This window comes from Microtus oregoni, unplaced genomic scaffold, assembly GCF_018167655.1.
Source record: "Microtus oregoni isolate MIOR12 unplaced genomic scaffold, Mior012 000118F_ref0000498, whole genome shotgun sequence".
Lineage (NCBI taxonomy): Eukaryota > Metazoa > Chordata > Mammalia > Rodentia > Cricetidae > Microtus > Microtus oregoni.
Window position 1 is genome coordinate 1,480,001 of NW_024544747.1, and position 20,360 is coordinate 1,500,360.

Consider the following 20,360-nt stretch of genomic DNA (forward strand, 5'->3'; position numbering starts at 1 on the left):
TACCTCTGAGCCTGTGGGCACCCTGGGGTGACATGAGTCTCTCAGTCTTGGGGCTGTATAACACCCCAAAGGCAAGGAACCTAGGTAGCAGGGTATAGGGCTTCCCCCGGAGAAGGCAGCTAACAAAGAGGACTTCTGAGACAGTGAAATGTCTCCTGAAAAACTACTTTCTGAGGCAGGGGCATTCACTAATCCTGCTACTCCAGATGCTTGGGTGACCTTGGACAACACCCCTAACCTTCTGAGCCTCTAGTCTTTAGCCACCTTTTGTAGTGACCTGACCCCAGCAGCTGTCTCGCGCACAGTAGGCACTCTGGTTTCGGTTTTCCCTGCTCTTCTGTGGATTGTGTGATTCACAGTGTGACTGTCTTCTATCTCTGACTGCCAGTGCTAAGCACAGTCCTCCCAGCAAGGCCTTCAGAATGAGGACTCCAAGGTGGTCCAAGGCCTCTGAAAATGAGAGGACTACCTGTCCTGAGCAAGCTGCTACACAGGAAGCCTGTTGTGTGACAAGACTTTTCCTGCGGAGATGTAAAACACACATCTACTCAGTACAGATAAGAAACACAAGACAGACCAAGGTACAGATACCGCCAGTGAGTTTTATTAAGGTTTTTATAATTTTTTTAAAAATGCTGCAAGATCCCCGGTGGCAGTAGGCAGCAGAAATGCTGTAGGTCCCAAATGGTGGTAGTGAGGCCATGTGGCAGCAGGCAGCAGGCTCTGGGAGCAGCCAGTCCCAGGCAGAGACAGCTGCAGGTCCCCGAGCAATGGCTGGTCCCAGGCAGGGAGACACATGGCAGGTGGGCAGGAGAGACATGGATAGACACAACATGCAGAGGTTGAATATTTATTCAGGGGGTTATGGATGGGGAAGTGGGAAGGGGGGGCAGAAAGAGAGAGAGAAGAGGAGAAAGAGACAGAGAAGGGGGGAAGCGGAAAAGTGGGGAGACAGGCAGAAGCGAAGCTGCCTCTCCGAAAGGAAGATGGAAAAGAGAGAGAGCTCAGGCAGGAAGCTGAAGATCAGCCTGCCTCAGCGGAAGGGGGAAGTGGGCGTGGCTTGTCTCTTAAAGAGACCAGGGACCAAAACCATAACAAAGGTTGCTTACAGAGGCAGAAGTGACCCAAAGACAGCTGCATCACCAAAGCCCACCCTGACAAGGATGACAGCTCACAAGCTGGGGACCTGGAGCACACTGCACAGCCTGCAGACGGCTCCACAGGATGGAGTGTCTTTTCCAGGAGCCTCAGCTGGTCTAAACCTCTCCAGGAAGCTGCTCTGCTCTGCCGTCTTCTTTACAGTTCGCCTAGTGTGAGAGTCTTGGGACCTCAGCTTCACTTCCTCTGAGCTTTTCTTGTTTACTGGGGCAGGGAGAGGCCTGTTGGATCTGGTCTGTTTCAGGGACTTCCTGAAGCTATTTTGAGTAGTTTCCCTTCCTACTTAAAGAGCTTCCCTGCAGGTGAATGTTTCTGTCACAGAGGAAAGTGTTACACAACACCCCACCCCTCCCTACAGTTCCTACGTTCTTTCTGCCCCCTCTTCTGCAAGAATCCCGAGCCTCGGAGGGTGACTACAGATTGCTAAAAAACAGGCCACATGCTGAAACAAGTCTGTTCACAGAGCTTCACAGTGGTTAGGGGTTGAGGCCGAGAACAAGGGATCTATGGGCCTAAACACACAGAGGCAATTTGGCCGGCATATCCCAACCATCTAGTAAAACCATAGAAGTTGTTTCCCATTGGAACGTACGACCTCTCCTGCTACAGGTTTGTGTCCTAGATTTTGTACCAGATGTTAACACTCCCTTGGGGAGGCGGCCTGAAATCCAACTGGAAGGCTACTGGTCTTACTCATGATAGCCAAGCCGCTATTGCACAAGCAGGAACATCCTGCCTGGCATGTCAGTATTTTAGCATGCAGGGTTGACAGCCAAACAGGAATGTCGGTGACAGTTCCCACCAGCAGCCTGTATGGCCCTTCAGACATGATGAAAGCCAGCCAGCACTCTGGGAGTTCCCAGTTCAGTCAGAGTTCGATTTCTCCATGTCCTACAGTCAAAGCGGGTCCATACGGTGTCTGCAGCAATAGCTACTGTCGAGCCCTGGCCTACAACCAACAGCAGTAACAACAGCCTTTACGGTTTGTGGGGCCTACGGGGTTTCCCTGGCCAACAACTCATAGGAAGGTAGCCCACCCCGGCACCGGGGTTTTCATTCAATAACCAATGGCCTCTGGGAATGTCCTTTTGAATTTTTTTCTTTCAATTAACCCAGTCCCAGTAGGATTGTAAAGTGGACAGAAGTACCAACCGTACCCGACTGTCTCTCCAATGGTTTTCCAAATATGCAAATACCCAAAGGTATTCCATTATATATATAACAAAACATTTGCCAGAAATGGGCGGCACAAGACAACACCCCAAACCCCCATCTCATAACAAACTAAATAGATGGGCTGTGCCTGTCAAACTGCCTGTGGATGGGGTTACAAAGATAGCCTGGGCCAAGCAATCCGAAAGTCTGCTGTTCCTGTCTTCCTGTCAAGTGATTCGCAACTAAGACAGTAAAGCCCAACACAAGCAAGGTCTGACACAGCATGGGAGGTTCCGTCCATTGTATCCGTTGCTTCCTCCACAGATCAAGGCTGCAAATGGAGCGTGGATCAGAGGCACAGACTTAATTAGCTCCCTGTAATCTTTAATCATTCCATATCCTGGAGCTCTTCCATGGAGTCTCCCTACATTTCTCCACACCCGATGAACTCTGGACCTGCCTTAATTTTCTCACACCTATTCAGGACCGAGGAGTGGGGAGCACTAGCCCTCCCAGCTGCACCTGCAGGCTCCCTGGATTGGCACTGTGGATGTCACTGTAGCTGTTGCCTCTCTATCAACCATACCTGGCCGTAGGGAAAGTTCCTGGCTGGGCAAATATCTCTACCCTAGTATGACCTTTTGCTGGAGGGAAGTGTGGGTCAGACTTGACCATCTTCACCTGTACTGTTCTATCACAGTGTTTTGCTGGAGGGAAGTGTGGGTCAGACTTGACCATCTTCACCTGTACTGTTCTATCACAGTGTTTTGCTGGAGGGAAGTGTGGGTCAGACTTGATCATCTTCACCTGTACTGTTCTATCACAATGCTCCTAAACTGCTCTCGGACTTTACAGCCACCCAGACGTCCCTCGGCACACCATTTGGTTTTTATCAATTTTTCCTTTAGATCTCCAGCTTGTCACTATCTTGGCACATTTCCTGAGCAATGCAGTGAGACCTTTTCCTTCACTTTCCCTTTTTACTCCCTCTGCTAGGTTGCCGGCTCACTTTAAGAACTCTTTACATAACGGTCTAAGTTACTGCGGTCTGCCAACGCCTTTTCTACTTTGTAAAGATTTGCCCCGCCAAGGGCTCAGCAAAGCCACTGAAGTCCACGCCAGCCTTGAGGTCCCTGCTGGGCCAGCCCTGTCTCTAACTCTTCTGTGATCACAGATCTATCTGGCCGGGAGTACTAGGGTTCTAGCATGACCTTTCTTAGTCCTCGTTCTCTCAGTAGCATCTGCGCCTCCTCTACGGCCCTCCAGCCCCTGATGGTTAAGGGGACTTTAGACGGAGATAACCAAGTGTCCAGCAGGGACTGACTTTCATCACACTGTGGCAGGTCATGCAGCCTTGGCCTTAAGGGGAGATGGAAGTCACATCACTCAGTGTTCCTACAGCCACCCTCAGACTGATCCCATCCATTCCCATGTCCCACGGCCTCAGAGCTAGCCTGAGACAGGCTCTTTCCTTGCTTGTTAAAAGTCTTTCTTAATTTCAGGAGCTCCAGGCCTGAGTATTTCTTCATCACACTATTTTCTTGCATTGGACCATGGTTAATGCCCTACATGGTAGATTTCACAGAGATTTTCCCTCATTTTCTACAAAAGTTTGGGCTTGAAGAGCATTTCCTATGGCTTTTATCACCTGTACCTCATCCTCTTGTTTATTTCATTTAGTATCCAAATCTGAGGTTAACATGGAGGATGCTAGCTCCACCTCCCTTTCTTGTTGCAATTGCCCCCTTATACAAACAAGCTTCTGTTTGGCCACCCTCTCACCTCAGATGCGTTTCTGCCTACACAACCTCTGCCACCGCTTGCCAACAGTCTTCACTCTTGTACGCTAATCTCAAAGACTGCAAAATTTCCTCTTGACCTTTAATTTTCTCGGGGCATCTCCATAAGCACAGGGTGGCCCCGCTCATCAAGCAGACATGCGACCCGTACTACACAGGTGCAGACTGCCATGCTGCAGTTCCTCCCACAGACACTCCTAATCCTGACGGCTCAGATTTGGCTGCATGTCTCACTATCCGGAGCAAGAGCCATGCAACTGTTTCTTAGCAGTTGTGTCTAGCGTGCACAAAGGCACGCTAGCATGCAGAGAGGAAGGGTGGCTCTGCTGGAACCTCCTTAGCAGATACTCCCCACTCAGGCTTCTCGGCCTCAGTTGCGTGCCTTGCTACCCAGACACAGAGCTAGGTGTTCACTTTCTCCTAACTCATCTTTGGTTCTGTTGTGTCCCTGCTCAGGTGCCAAGTATATTGTGTGACAAACCTTTTCCTGGGGAGACACAATCCACACGTCTACACACCCAGACAGGGATCACAAGACAGACCAAAGAACACAGAACACTGAAGCCCAACTAGGCGAACCAGTGAGTTTTATAGATGTGGAGTTACTTACAGGAGCAGAAATAATTCAAAGACAGCTGTGTCACCAAAACCTAGCCTAACATGGGTGACAGCTCACAAAGCTGGGGACCTGGAGCACAGTGCACAGCCTGCAGGCAGCTCAGCAGGTTGGAGCGCCCTTTGCTGGTGCCTCAGTTGTCTAGACTTTCCAGACTGAACGACTTCTGCTTCTGTCTCAGAGTCTGCTTCGCAGCTCAGCTCCTGTTTGAGACTCTTCTTGGGAGCTTAGCTCCACCCCCCTGAGAGTGACTCTCAGCTTTTATTGTTTGCTCTGGCAGAGAGGGGCCTAGAGAATCTGGTCAGTTTTAGGGATTTCCTGAAGCTATTTTGAGGTGGTTTCCTTCCTACTTAATGATCGGACTCTGTAAGATGAAGTGTTTCAGTCTCGGAGGAAACTATTACACAGCAAAGCCTCAGGCCAAAACGGCCAACCTAAAGATAGCTAAGGGGTGTCTCTGCCCCTAGCCTGCTCAACTGGGAGGTGACTAGTGAGGACCCATTTGAGTCCATAAGGATCCTGCTTTATGCTGTTCCACCAGCCGCTAGTCAGGACCCATGTGGTCAAGAATCCCTTCTGCATCCAGAGGTTTCTTCAGGAGGCCCCAAACTCCAGAGCAATCACTTCCAGAGTCATATCCTTCTCCCACCCGCAGAAGTCCTTCTCTGGATCTGCCCTACTGTCTAGAAACCCCAGAGCCCTTTTCTCTCCTGCTTCACAGCCTAGAACCTCTGGTTTAGCTAAGAATCCCAGAGTCAGTTCTGTTTTTCCCACACTCAACACTATATCGGTCTGCAGACAAAGGAACCCAGTCACAACAGGGGCCCCGAGTGAGCCCCTGTCCTAGCAGCCCCCTCCTGATAGGCTTTGGAAAGAAGAAACTGCCCTGTTCCCTCTTTTTATTTTTCCACAAGTCTTTTTGAAAATACATTTTAAAATATTTGCCAGTGTAGGAGAAGTACATTTATTTAGACAGGAATGGAAAAAAATGCTGCTAGCAGTTTTTCCATGGAGGCTTCCAGCCCACAGAGGTCTCTCTATAAATAATCTTACCCCAACCTGCCTCAATTATCTACTCTATTATAATAAAATAAAGCAGATAGCAAAACGGGAAGTGCTAACCCTCTTGGATGGCTTGAAGAGACTGGCTGAGGTCCAAGCGGCATGTGATGGGCACGGGTCACTGAGAGATCTGAGCAGCTGTGGGGGAATCCTGGGCACAGAGGGGCCTCCTATTCACGGATGCTGCCCCCTGAACTCATGGAGAACACCTCTGGACATAGAGGGACCTCCTGTTCACAGATGCTGCCCCCTGGACTCATGGAGAACACCCCTGGACACAGAGGGCATCCCTGGACTCAGAGGGTACTTCGTGGGCACAGAGGGCACCCCTGGAAATGGAGGGCACCCCATGGACACAGAGGGAACCCCCTGGACACGGAAGGCATCTCTGGATACAGATAGCACTCCTGGACATGGAGGACACCCAGACTTAGCTCTCCTTGCTCTTCCCCAGGAGTCGGACTCCCTGGCCTACAGCTTCTAGCTCTCTCAGATGTGGAACTTGAAAGGAGTGAGTGTCTAGCCTCTGAGCTCCTGGCTCCTCCTTGGAGGCACAGCATGGTACCACACTTGTTTCCTGGCACCATCATGGGGACAGTGTCTATGAAACAGACATAAAGCACATAGCAGGAGGGTAGAGACAGTGGCAGGTCTGCCATTTCCATTCAGGGAGACCTGAGAGGGCCAGGGCTAGAAGTCTTGGAGCTGTCCCTACAAAGCGCCTGGCCTAGCTTTGCCCAAAAGTGTTTATTTGGTTATTTGGGGGAAGGGGCGTGTAGATAGGGCAATGTGACCTCTTAGTATTATAACAGATACCCCAAAAATAGCCCCACTCTGGTTCCCTTAACTGATAGCCAGTGGCCAAACAGTCCCACAGCCTGGTTTTCTAACTCCCAGAAAGCACTGTCTACCATAGTGTCCCCAGTAGTGTCCCCTCGTCTTTGCCAACACCTGGGGACAAGCAGGCCTCACCAGCACTGTCATCCCAGGGCCACCCTGGAGGAAGAGAATGTGGAGTACAGTATGGAAAAGACAGACCTAGAAATGGAGAAAGAACACCCATGGAGGTTAGGCTGTCCCAAATTTCAAGGTATGAGACAGGGACAGGATGAAGGTCCCAAGGGTGGAAAAACACTAAGCCACGGTGCCACTAGACCCAAGGCCATCTACCACATTTGGTGGCCCAGATTCAGTCGCCCATAGCTGGGGAGTCATCACCTCACTTCCTCCGTGCCTGGGTGAGAGGATGTGGAGGGGTTAACTAACCTGCTAGGCCCAGAAGGGACTCCCCTGTCTAGGTCTTACCCAGAATTCACAGGGACTCGAAAGGGGAATTCCCTTCATAGGTCCCTTCCTCAGCCTGAGGATCAAGAACTATTTGGCTGGGGTGTCCCCCACCTCTCCCCAGGTTTAAGCATACACTCAGGGACAAACATACAAAATGGGGATACGTAGAAAGAGTTTCCCAGGGGGTATCCCAGGGTTCAAGAAGACCACTGGCAGGCAGCTCTCTGGGAGTTAAAGGCCAGTAAAAGGTTCACAGACTGAGTTCCCGGACAGCCAGGGCTACACAGTGAAACCCTGTCTTGAAAAAAAGCCACAAAACGAAAAAAGAAAAAAAAAAAGCTACTGGAATGGGGGTAGGAGCAGTGGGAGCAGAGAGCATCTTCCCTCCCCTTCCAGTGTTTCTTCAAGTGTTTCCACATTCGTTGTCCTTTTGTTGTTCTTGCTGCCACTGAGGATCATCCGGGCCAACGTGAGAAAGTGGCCCAGGTCACCAGGCCGGAAATGGAGGAAGTTAATGCAAGATTTCCCACAAATCAAAGCCAGGCCTCTTGATTAAAAACACATCAAAATCCTCTGCAACTACAGAGTTACAAAATCAAACTCCATGCTGTCTGCAAATGTTGCAGAGCTGCGCACTACCAGAGGGGCAGGAGCTCGGTCATCCTCCGGTGTCAGGTTCCAGATTTCTGTCACCTAGCCCGACTCCGGATCTGGCTAGAGCCCTCCTCCCCGGGACCCGCCACCGGAACACCGCGCCGGAAGGAACGCGGCGGTCCCCGCAGCAGCGCCGAGCCCGGGCAGGCCCATGCTCCAGCTGCCCTGCCCGCGCCAGGACCTGCGAGCCGGGTGCGGCCGGGGAAGCCGCTACGTCACCGCGCGGTCCGCTGGGAGCCAGCAGGACCAGCCAGGATTCCATTACATCACCCAAGCCGCGCTGGAAACACCGCTGCGAGCCATTGGCTGCCGCGCCGCCCTCCCAGCCAATAGCATGAGACTATGCAAATCGTCTCTGAGCCAAAACTTCCTTTGGCTCTGGTGTATGCAAATAGACGTCATTGCCCGGGTGGGGGTGCCTGGCCCAGGGATAAGGGGGGTGGATGAGAGTGTGTGGAAATTTGCAGCAGGGCTGGTTTGAAGACTTGACATCCCAAATCTGTTCCAGCCAGTTCCGAGGGGCACAGAGTGCGAGTAAAGGTGAATGCCCTCAATTCTTAGGCCCTTTTCCGTTCGACTCACACAAGCAACGGTGCAAAAATGAAGTTAATTGCTGGGCGTGGTAGCACACGTCTGTAATAATCAACATTTGAGACTTGGCCAGCCCGAGCTACAAGAAACCCTGTCTCAAAAAAAAGCAAAACAGAAGGGCTGGAGAAATGGCTCAGCTGTGGAGAGCGCTGGCTGTTCTTAAGAGGACCTGGGTTTGGGTTCTTAACATCTGTCCTGGACTCCAACGCCCTCTTCAACCCCAGCGGGCACTAGGTATTCACAAGTTGCACATACATACACTCAGGCAAAACTCTCACACATAGAAAATGAGTCGATGTTCAACTTTGTTTTGTTGTTGTTTTAGAAAAACGGCAAAATTTCAGACTACTTGGAAGCAGAGAGAAGAAAGAAATGAGAGATGTTGAGGTACAGAAAGCCAGACACGCTTCCTTCCGCTTCCACCGATGCTAGGTCAAAACCCTGTGAGAAGACACAACAAAGAACAAGAGACCCCTCTCTGCCTGGGAGGTGGGCAGAGCTCAGTTTGGTGTCGAACAATTTTGATTTTGTTGATCAGACTTCTCCAGAGAACCAGAGGCCATAGCACCTAGTCAGCTGTCTGTAGCCTCCCTTTCTCAGGGAGGTTCCAATGACTCAGAAAAACAACACAAAACTACACCTGTGCTGGACTTATACAGAAGTTTGTGGTTTTTTTCTTATCACTAATATAATTTAGTATTACAATAATTCACATAGCATTTATCACACTAGATATTATCAGTACATGAAACTTTAAAGAAGAGCCAGGTGGGCGTCTTGTAACCCCAGCAGTCAGGGGGCTGGGGTATGAGGATCTTGAATTTGAAGCTGGCCCCAGGCTATACAGTAAAACTGTCTTAAAACCTACACAATTTAGGAAAGAATGTGTATCTGTTATATGTGCATATTACACTGTTTGCATAAGGAATTTGAACCCCTCCAATTCTGGGATCCTGTGAAGTTCTAGGATATCCCCCAATGGATAGCAAGGATCTCTGACTACAGAGATGTAGAGAAATATCTCAGGAAATTGGGGAACCGCCCAGGGCTGCCGGGAGAAAAGAGAACATCCCTCTGTGAGACTGGAGGACCAGGCGCTCCACATGGAATGCGAGTCCCTCAGCTCCCAATGAGAGTGAGCTTCTGTCCCCACACACGTCTGCTCTGTTCAGGCACTCTGTGGATCAAGTAATTTGTATCTACTTGCTGAATACCATCTTTTAAAATCTTTTATTTATTGTTTATAGTGTGTACGTGTATGAGATGCCTGTGGGAGGGAGAGAAAGGGAGAGCTGCGTGTGTGTGTCACAGCACGCGTGTGAGGGTCAGGAGAGCTGCGTGTGCGTGTCACAGCACAGGTGTGAGGGTCAGGAGAGCTGCGTGTGCGTGTCACAGCACAGGTGTGAGGGTCAGGAGAGCTGCGTGTGGGTGTCACAGCACAGGTGTGAGGGTCAGGAGAGCTGCGTGTGCGTGTCACAGCACAGGTGTGAGGGTCAGGAGAGCTGCGTGTGTGTGTCACAGCACACGTGTGAGGGTCAGTTTTCTCTCCATGCCCCTGTTGAGACAGGAGCTCTCCTGCATCTGCCACTATGCAGCACACTCCAGACTGGCTGACCGGAAGGCTTCTGGAGGCTGCTCTTGATTTTGCCTCATGTCTTGCTGCAGAGGGGCTGGGATTACAGGTGTGTGCAACCTCATTTATCTTTTACACTGATTCCAGGGATTGAACTCAGGTTCCAGGCTTGTGTGGTGTTTTCACTGCCTGAGCCATCTCACCAGCCCACTGAAGGCAATTTTGACCTTGTCTAGCCATTCAAATGCGGCTCCCTCCCAGAATCATCCTTTTTCACACCCAGAAATCATGTTTCACTAGCTGTCTGGCCATGTCTTAGCCTCTGGCCAGGTTGGCATATTAAAATTAACTATGGGGGGGGGGGCTGGAGAGATGGCTCAGTGGTTAAGAGCATTGCCTGCCCTTCCAAAGGTCCTGAGTTCAATTCCCGGCAACCACATGGTGGCTCACAACCATCTGTAATGAGGTCTGGTGCCCTCTTCTGGCCTGCAGACGTACAGACAGAGTATTGTATACATAATAAATAAATATTTAAAAAAATAAAACAAAATAAAATTAACTATGGTAACAATAAAAAGAAAATAAAATATGAGAGGTCAAGGAGAGATTTAGCTGGAAGTTGTTATTTAGAGAAGGATATAAAAATGTTCCTCTACCAAGCAGTCGTTTGTTTGTTTCTACAGGATCTCTCTGTGTCGTCTTCGCTGGCCTCGAACTCACAGAGAACTGCCTGTTTCTGCCTCCCAAATGCTGGGATTAAAGGCCGCCATGTCCAGCCTGAAGCAGTTTTTAAACAGAGGGGACTTTGTCTGATTTCAACCAGAGGAAGCAGTACATGGGAAAGTCAGAGGTGTGCGTGTGGGGTGTTTTGTCTGAGGTGGTGGCTAGTTTTTATGTCAACTTGACACAGGCAAGAGTCATTTGGGAAGAAGGAACCTCAATTTAGAGCCTAGTTTCTTAAAAGAGCTGAATGAGTCTCTGTGAGTTCGAGGCCAGCCTGGGCTACAAGAGCTAGTTCCAGGACGGGCTCCAAAGCTATAGAGAAACCCTGTCTCAAAAACCAAAAACCAAAACAAAACAAATAAGCTGAATGAGGCGAATGCCCAGAGAGGACAGTGGCGAGAGACCTACAGGGAAGGTCTCCTGTGAAGGCCCTTGTGCCTGGTGCTTGACAACAGCTTTCCTTGTTTTCTCTCTTCCTCCACTGGCCCTGTAAGGTAAGCACTGCTTTGGTATTTAAGAAACCATGGCCCCAAGAACCGTCACTGCTGAGAAGTAACAAGGCAGGGTTCACACGCCAGCCCCTGGGGCCTCATCACAGGCACACTTGCCTCCCAGAGAGGAAGCTGAATCGGTTACTTCTGGCTTTCATGTCCTACTACAGAGCTGAGGCCAAAAAGAGAAAATTGTAATCTTTGCTCTATAGGCATCACCAAGTTATAAAAGCAAGACCTCTGGCCAGCTGGAGAGGTGGCTCCGTCATTAAGAGGACTGGCTGCTCTTCCGGAGGACCCAGGTTCAATTCCCAGCACCTGCATGGCAGCTCACAACTGTGTGTACATTTGACCCCAAAGGGCACACACATTCAGGCTGTCCTAGCTGGGGTGGATCAAAAGCGGCTTGGGAGGACCCTGGAGGCAGAGCTGACACAGACGCTGTGGAGGGTACTGCTTTTTGATTGCTTCCCATGGCTTGTTCAGCCTGCTTCTTTATTGCGTCCGTAACTGTCAGCCCAGGGCATCTCCCTCACAACACTGCCCTCCCCCATTAATAACTAGTTAAGAAAATGTGCCACAGGCTTGCTTATGGACCAGTCTGGCGGGAGTAGTTTCTAAACTGAGGTTCCTTCTTCCCAAATGACTCTTGCCTGTGTCAAGTTGACATAAAAACTAGCCACCACCTCAGACAAAACACCCCACACGCACAAGTTAAAAATTGAAAGAAAAGAGGGTTGAGAGGGTAGCACATTTGGTATGTAAGGTTCCATGTGTGTGTGTGCGCGCGCACACACACACGTGTACACGCACACACGCACACACTCAATTTTTTTAAGGAAACAGGAAAAAGAGAGAGGGGAGGGGAAAAGTATTTAGCTCAGACTAGGTATACTGGAGTACAGATGATTCATGGCTCTGGCCAGCAGGGGCCGCTCTGGAGGCTGTGGGAGGACTGCCCTGCTGGATCTTGTGTGCTGTCCCAGGCTGCCAAGAGATGTTGTTCCTACTGCTCTGGAGCCAGCTCTGGTTACTGCTGACAGGCCCCTCAGGAGAGTGCCAAAGGAGAGGGAGTCCTTCCCTGTGCAGACAGTGTGGTGTTCCCCTTAGGGAGCCTGGATTACCCGTGGGACCAAGTGTCAGCACTCTGCAAATCCAGGACCCATAAACTCCCAAGGTGGTACCTGAGCAGGGACAGGGTCTGGGAGAGGAAGGGTGCATTCCCAGGAGATGGGAGAGTCCTGCACTCTACCAACTGAGCTTCATGCCCAGCCTTGTTTGTTTGTTTTCTGTGGTTCTGGGGTTAAATCCAGGTCTGTTCTCATTCTAGACAAGTGCTCTGTCCTTAAGCTATATCCCCAGGCTCTTTATTTTCCACTTCGAAACCGAGTCTACACAAGTTCAGGAGGCTGGCATAGAACGCAGCCAGGCAAGCCTTAGATTTCCAATCCCCCGCCTTAATTTCATGAGTAACTGGGATAGTAGGCATACATCACCAAAGATACAGAAATGGGTGATCATAGTCATGGCTTTTTGATACTGGGAACGAAACCCCACTCACCTTAAACATGATAAGACTGTGTGGTCTTTAAAAGTCTGGCCATGGATTTCTAAGGAATAAACATTAGCACCTGATCCCTAGAGGGCGTTTTTGGCTCTGGCCTCTCTAGTGGGCATCAGAGTGTGTGGGTGTTTTCTTCTCTATGGGGGTGGGGGTCACACAGCAGTCACTCAGTGGTAATGGTGATGGGATTCCAGAGCCTGAGACCTCTGTCCCTACTATATGGCCAGATCCCCTTCCTCTTCACCCGAGAGGCCTTGGCAAAGAACCCAGAAGAGCGATGTGCCCAGATGTGCTGATGGCATCCAAGTGCTTGCTGTGGAGAAGACCCAGCTGTGGGTCTTCCAGGAGGACCGAGTGGCTCTTCACTGCCACCGTGCAGGCTGTAAGGCAGGTGATCCACCAGGCCCTCAGCTCACACAGTAAATGTCCAAACACAGAGCCACTTTGGGACTGTTTCCTGTAGGACAGGCAGGGCCACCTCCCAGGAAGGCCCTCAGGTCACTTAAGAAGCACCTGGCGGTCCCCATGGTCCTAAGAATCATTCATCATGCCCCCAGCCCTTTCTGCTGAGCTATGACTATCTCCAAGAGTGGACAGAGAGCGGATTATATAACAAGCCAGAAGTCAGAAGGTGAGTTGGGAGCTGGGCGATGGTGGCGCACGCCTTTAATCCCAGCACTCGGGAGGCAGAGGCAGGCAGATCTCTGTGAGTTCGAGACCAGCCTGGTCTACAGAGCTAGTTCCAGGACAGGTTCCAAAGCCATAGAGAAACCCTGTCTCGAAATACCAAAAAAAAAAAAAGAAGAAGAAGAAGAAGAAGAAGAAGAAGAAGGTGAGTTGGGGGTTGCTGTGGTAGGGTTGGGACTGTTCTCATTTCCTCCAGTCAGGGAGGCACCTCAAAGGAGGAGCTGAGGATCTAGAGGAACCACCGAGGACAGCTACACAGCCAACCAGCCTGCTTAGATGGCCATCCTCTCCTCCATGAACTGAAGTTCTCACCCTCTATGTTCTGCCTTGATTGAATCTGACCTTAGTCCTCTGGACGAACCATGTGCCAGTTCCCAACGCTTTCCTCCTCCTGTGGGAATGGGAGGTAGAGCTCGGGGGTACGGTGTGGCAGGTGGGTAGTTTGGTCAGATACACTTGTTCACAGTATGCTTCTGGTGGACTTTACTATTTGCATGTTTTTAAAAACATGCATTGGTATTCTGCTTGTATGTATGTCTGTGTGAGGGTGTCCGATCTTAGAGTTACAGACAGTTGTGAGCTGTCATGTGGGTGCTGGGAACTGAACCCGGGTCCTCTGGAAGAAGTCAGTGCTCTTTTTTTGTTGTTTGGTTTTTTTTTTGGGGGGGGGGGGTTTGGAAGTCAGTGCTCTTAACCATCAAGCCATCTCTTCGGCCCTGGGCTTTACTATTTGCAGTAGAAGGATATATTCTTTGAGATAAGGTTGTGACTTAAGAGCACATTCCAGCAGATTACTCTGGCTTTCCCCCAGCCATATTTGCCTGAGTGGTCTGCAAGCCTTCCTTTCCTGTGTAGAAGCAGATCAGGGATAGTGCTTTTCTCCCTGAGTCATGAGGATCTGAGCAGTTTGTATGCATGAGGTACTTAAAGAGCTCCTGGCCCGAGGTCAGCACTGTGTAAGTGTTGGCTATAATTAGACAATATTTGCGGATCACTTTCCTCAGCCTTGGCTCCTAATAAACGCTTGGTGAAAGGCATTTGTTATTTTTAACTTCTTTCTCCTGCACCGCCTTAATCCCTTCCACAAACCCACCTTCATTTGGCCTTGCAACAGTGAAAGAGTATCTTCCATTTTGCTAATGTCCATACTTACAAAATATTCCTGTTCCGACCTCACAGCAAGCCTGGAGCTAGCAGCACTCCGGTCACTGCTGTCACGCTGCAGAGCCAGGGACAGGGTGTGATCCTCTGGGGCATCAGCTGCTAAGGGGTGTGTCCAAGCCTTGGACAGGGTACTCTGACCTCAGGCAACAGAGCTTGCTGCTGGATGATACGGGCAGGGCATGCCAGCTCCAGGCTGCCACCAGGACAGATTAGCTGGAGGAGGGAGGAGAGGACTTGCTGGTTCCAGCGCTGAGAACACTCAGAGTGAGGAGAGAGAAGTCTATGGGCTTTGTAATTTCTCTTCCTAGGGTCTAGAGGTTACTCAGGAGCTGTGTCGTAGTGCCCTCTATTGGCCATAAGTGGCATTGTTGCCTTTTAGATGCGAGAAACTGGATCTGTTGGCCTATTGGGTGCCAGATCATTTCCTAGGAACCAGAGATCAAATGAAGCTCTCAGAAAGCCTGGGCATGGGGCATGGAGAAAATAATTGAGAAAGAGACCCAGCATTGACCTCTGGTCTACACACACACACACACGTGCAGGTGCACCCACAGGCATGTACATACATGAACACACACATATACAAACATCCAAAGCACTGAGCACAGTGACATGTGCCTACTATAACCCTAGCACTCCAGAGGCACGAGGATCTCTGTGAGTTCAAGGCCAACCAAGTTCATCTATCACATACTGATTTCCAGACCCGCCAGAGTTACATAAGGAGACAGTCTGCCAGAATGCTATTTAATAAAAAGTGCAGCCGCCACAGTAGGGGGAAAAGAGCGTGGGGAATGGCGAGAGAAAGTAGCAGAGTCTGGGCGACATGTCGCTATCTGGGCAAAGGCCATAGGGACAGAGGAAGAGACAGAAGACGCTTTGGCGGGAAATACCAGGTGTGCTGGAAAAAACGCTGAGGGGGCAGGGCTGGGGATAGAGCCAGGTCAGAGCAGCAAGGGCCGCCCCCTCCTTTCTTTCCTTCATGGCGTGAGGAGGAGCACCACGTGTGCTCCAGGGTCCTCCTTGGGACAGTGACCTGGAATGGCACACATGACACTGTGCAGTGTGCCCTCCTGCACGGTTGTGCTGAAGAAGGTACTCAGACAAAATGATTTGACAGGACAAGTTTGCCTGCTTCTGCAGAGAAAAACAAAAGCGGAACAAAATGGCATTTAATACAAATGGCCCCACTTACCTTCTTTATATGCTTAGAAAACGGGCTGCAAGAGCTGGTGAGATGGACTCAGGGGGAAAGGGTACTTGCCACCAAGCGTGGCAACCTGAAGTTGATCCCCAGGACCCATATGGCGGAAGGAGAGAACTGACATGGTAAATAAATAAATAAAATAAAAATTTTAAAAGAAAACAGACTGAAAATATATTGTGGTGGTATGGTGAGATCTGGTCTCAAAAACAAAAACAAACTAGACATAGTAAAAGTCAAGGAAAGAAGGGACTGAAACCTGCAAGCCCGGGGGCCTGATGACGAGAGGGAGCAGTGCCCGAGTGAGCCAGCAGAGGGCGACGCCGCTCTGCCGCTTTGCTAGGCAGAGGGAACCACAACCCACGCCCGACCCGCCCCTCAGAGCCAAGCAGTGATGGGGGGCCTCTAGGCTCGGGCTTGTAAGTGGGAGGGAGGTTATCCCCTAGGTTGAATACGATGCATGTGCGGCTGGAGGCCAAACCGGAGGCGTGGAGTCGGGTGGACTTGGACAAGGAGGGCCTGTGCCGGGGTGTGTAAAAAGGACCCGGGTGTGCAAGAAGGGCCTGGCTTGTGCGAGGACAAAAAGGGTGTATCAGGGACGGAGAGGACCGCATCGTATTTCCGGACTTCCTGAGGCATAGAGATCAGCTAGGGCAGGGCGGCGGTTACTCACTTAGGCTCCGCCACCTGCTTCCCTTCCAGCTCCCTGTGAAACACAAGGCAGAGTCCCCATGTCCACCCACACCCTGCTCGTGGCGGCTCCGCCTCCAGGAGAGAGCCTGCCTCTGCAATTCAGCCGTCAGCCTCTCAGTGCTAGGGTGGGCGAGGGTGGTGAGGGCGATGCCCAGCTGACTCTACTGGGGTGTCGCCTCTTTATTCCATCCCACTCAAGTCCAGAACTTGCATGTCAGCCCTGCAGTCTCTCCCGCCGGGGCTGGGGCACAAAACCCCGGCGCCAGCACAAGTCGGATTTCTTCCCCTCAATGCTGTGTGCTTCTTCCCCGGTGTCCACCCCCTCACCACACCCCAAGCACTGGCTGCACCCAGCCCCCTGCATGTCCCGCGTATAGGTTGTGACCACCTAGCATGAGTGGAGATGGCAGTGTCTCCAAAGGTATCCTAGCCTTCCAATCTGTGAGAGAGGCGGCCAGCAGTGAAGAGGGGTTCTGTGCCAGTGAGAGGTGTAGGTCCCCTGGTCTCCCACTCCCCGGGCAGATACACCCCACTAGTTCTGTCAGTACTGGCAGTTCACGGTGTTGGTGGGAATGGGTTCAGAGACCTAGTGTAACCTACGTGCAACGCCTTTTCACAATCCTTACATAATATCTGGTGGGGTTTTGTTGTTTTGTTTTGGGGGGTTGGTTTTCTTTTAGTTTTGATTGTTTCTTGCTTTCTGAGACAGTATCTGAATATGCAGCTCGGGCTGATTGCAAAGTTGAGATCCTCCTGCCTCAGCCTCTGGAGTGCTGGTATTATAAGTGGCCCTGTTCTTTCTCCTTCTCCTCTCCACCTCCATCATTGGGGATCTTTCTATGTTGCCCAAGCCGACTTCAAACTTCCATGCTCCTGGGATCCTGCTGTGCCAGCCTCTCAAGTAGCTGGAAGGACAGGTGCCTCCTGCTCTGCTGTTTTGGGGTACTTTGAAAACACAAATGCCCTGGTCCAACCCTGAGCACCTAGACCAGAATGCTAAAGGAAGGTGATGGGGAGGGGCCGACAAGTGCCGTTCAACGTCCTCTGCCTTTCAACGTCCTCTGCCGCACTTTAACCGCCAAGCTGGTGCTTGTTTGAGCAGAGAAAGTAGGGTTTGAGCTGGCCTTCAATAAAAGAGGAATCTGGAGAATTCCAGACAGTACTGTTTGCTGTGTAGGTGGGGGCTGTCACCCTAAGCTTGCCAAGTGGACAGGGAATCAATCGGTGAGTGAGTTTATAGACTCTACAGGAGCTGTCGGGAAAGAGACTCAAAGGCAACATTTGTATCACTTTTACTTTTTGCATGAATTTGCATGTTCTCTCTTGAAGGACCAGCTTCCAGGAGGCGTGGTCTCTCTGGTAGAAATTCCAGGGTCTGGCAGGTGGGCAAGCAAGAGCTCCTCCTGCCCAGTGAATTTGGAAACGCTCAGACTCCAACCATGTTGGTGGGATCCAAGTATGTTTACTGTCTGTTCCTCCACAGGATCAGAGCCACCTCCCATCTCTACTGTTGGATTTCCCACTGGGTGCCAGGCCCTGAGCAGGGAGACCAGACAGGAGGACAGCTGGGTGATTCCAACAAAAGGCTAGAGGACAAGGAAGGTTCATGATTCTTGGGAGTGTGGAACCGGACAGTGGAGGGGCCACAGCAGAGGACGTGTGGGCAGGACCTAGAGGTGCAGTATTCCCAGGTCCCCACCAGAGAGCAGCAAGTGTCTCATCTCAGTCTTCTTGTTCAAGAACTTTGTGGCCTCTCTGAGCTCGTCATTTCCTCGTTAAGGTCATTTCATCCACTCGTTGATGCAGGACTAGGCAGCCTCCAGCCAGACAAAACCTGACGTCTGTCTTGACCTTGGGGAATCCCTTAGGTCTCTCATTTCTCCAACTCCATCCCCCGTCATTTGGTGAGCAGAAAGTACCTTCTAGATGCGGCCTCTGCTCTTGGGGCCCCTGGTGTGGTTTTCTGGGGGACCTAAGGTATTATGAAGTCACTTCTTCAGCAAATGATTTCACACGGGCCAACAATGCCCTTTTCCATATCCAAGGCCCTTTTCCGTGCCCTCTGAACCACGTTTTAAGAGCCTACCCCTCTTTCCTACCTTAATAGGAATGTTCTCATTCGCATGGAACTTGGATCCCTCCTAACTGGACTCCTTCCTTCCTCCTGTGATCTGACGCATCTCAGACCCTGCTCTGTCAATGCCACTTTTTGTTTACCTCCCCTACCCCGTCCTCCTCCCACAAGTAAGTCTTACCAGTTTTACACACTCAACCCATTCCTTACCATCTCTTTACCCCGACCTCTATGCCACTCCTCCAGGAAGCCTCCCCTCTTTGGCTCAAGCTGGAGGGGGGGCAGGACTAGGAGATCCAAGCATGAGAAGTTATGCTGGGGAGACAGGACAGGGGCCCAACTCTGTGGGGACCTCGGACAGAAACTCATCTGAAGGGCTGCACCTTTTCCTGCCTTGTGTGACACCTTCAGCGAAGCCCACTTTCCTCCCTGGAATTTCTGGGGGCTCCTTCTTGCCTGGGGTAGAGCAGAAGGCTGGTAGGAAGAGGAGGGAGGGAGGACAGGGAATACCGACCACACAATGCTGCAATCCCTGCTCCTTTCCCACACACCCCCACCCCCTCCACCAAACACGATCCCTGGGTTAATTTTTAGCAACACAGCTCATACATTAGTCACTCCCTGTCACCCACCTACACGGCAGGAGGCTTGTGCCGTCATCCATCAGCTGAGAGGTGGGATCTGGCCCCACCCTGGACCACTCTCCCCCTCTCCTGGGTGGAAAAGACCAGCTGAGTAGGAGCCCTTTCAGCCTGGGCAAGGGCCACTGGCATCACTCCGAGGCCAGCTGCGTGGCTGGGAGGTAAGGACAGGCTGGTGAGAGTGGGGTCAGGAGGAGGAAGCCAGGAAGACCCAGGAAGACCTGTAAGGTCATCAAGGGCTGACCTGTACCAGACAGCTGGCCTCCTGGCAGCCCTGGGCTCTGGGGACAAAAGTGAGAGGGCTCCCTCTCTAGACCCGAGAGCTAGGGATGCTCAACCTCAAAGCAGAGCAGCTGCTCAAACACAAGAGGGTGGAAAAGCTGTTTTCCTCACCAAACATCCTCCCTTCCCAAACTGAGAAAACCACAATGTCAAGGTGCAGGTGCCGCCACGGCAGCCACCGCCCACCCCCAAAGGGACACTGTTAGAGGAGTCCATAGATGCCAGCTGCAGGTGAAGCAGAGGAGGGGCCGTCTCTCCCCACCCCTGGGGCTCACAGGTGGAGAGGCAGAGTTTCCCTTTACCCAGCTGTAGTCCCAGAAGGCACGTGAGCTTTTATGAAGCACTTGCGGTGGGTGGGCCTTGGATGAGGCCCTTGGGGGCAGCTTTAATAACTGACTCACAAGTTGGTTTTCATCTTTATTATTTACTGCCACGATGGGGACTGAACCCAGGACCTCACACATGAAGTCTCTGGCACTGAGCCACACCCCAACCCTGAGGTACAACTTTAACTAAGGCTTTGTACCTGCCCCAACAATGGCAAGACAGACATAAGAATATCAATACAAGAATTCAGCATTGACTACCAAGCTGAAGAAATATCACAAAGGAAACAAATGTCTTAAGAGAAAGAATAATGGGGATGGAGATTGATGCCAGGGGACCCAGAAAAATCTTCGAGGGGGTGTTGTTAAGTTGGGACCTCAGGACAAGGAATCAATCCAGAAAAATATAGACAGAGGAACAGCATAGGCAGAGGCCAGAGACAGGCTGGCAGAATTGGGGATAGGAGCAGATAGTTTGGTCTGAATACCAGAGAAAGAATCTGAGGTTGCAGAGAGAGGCAAAGAGAAGATTCCGTAAGGTCTAATGCAAGCCATTTCAATAAAGTGTGGATGGGTTTGTGTCCTACACAAGGCTTCCAATGGCTGAGGGACTGCT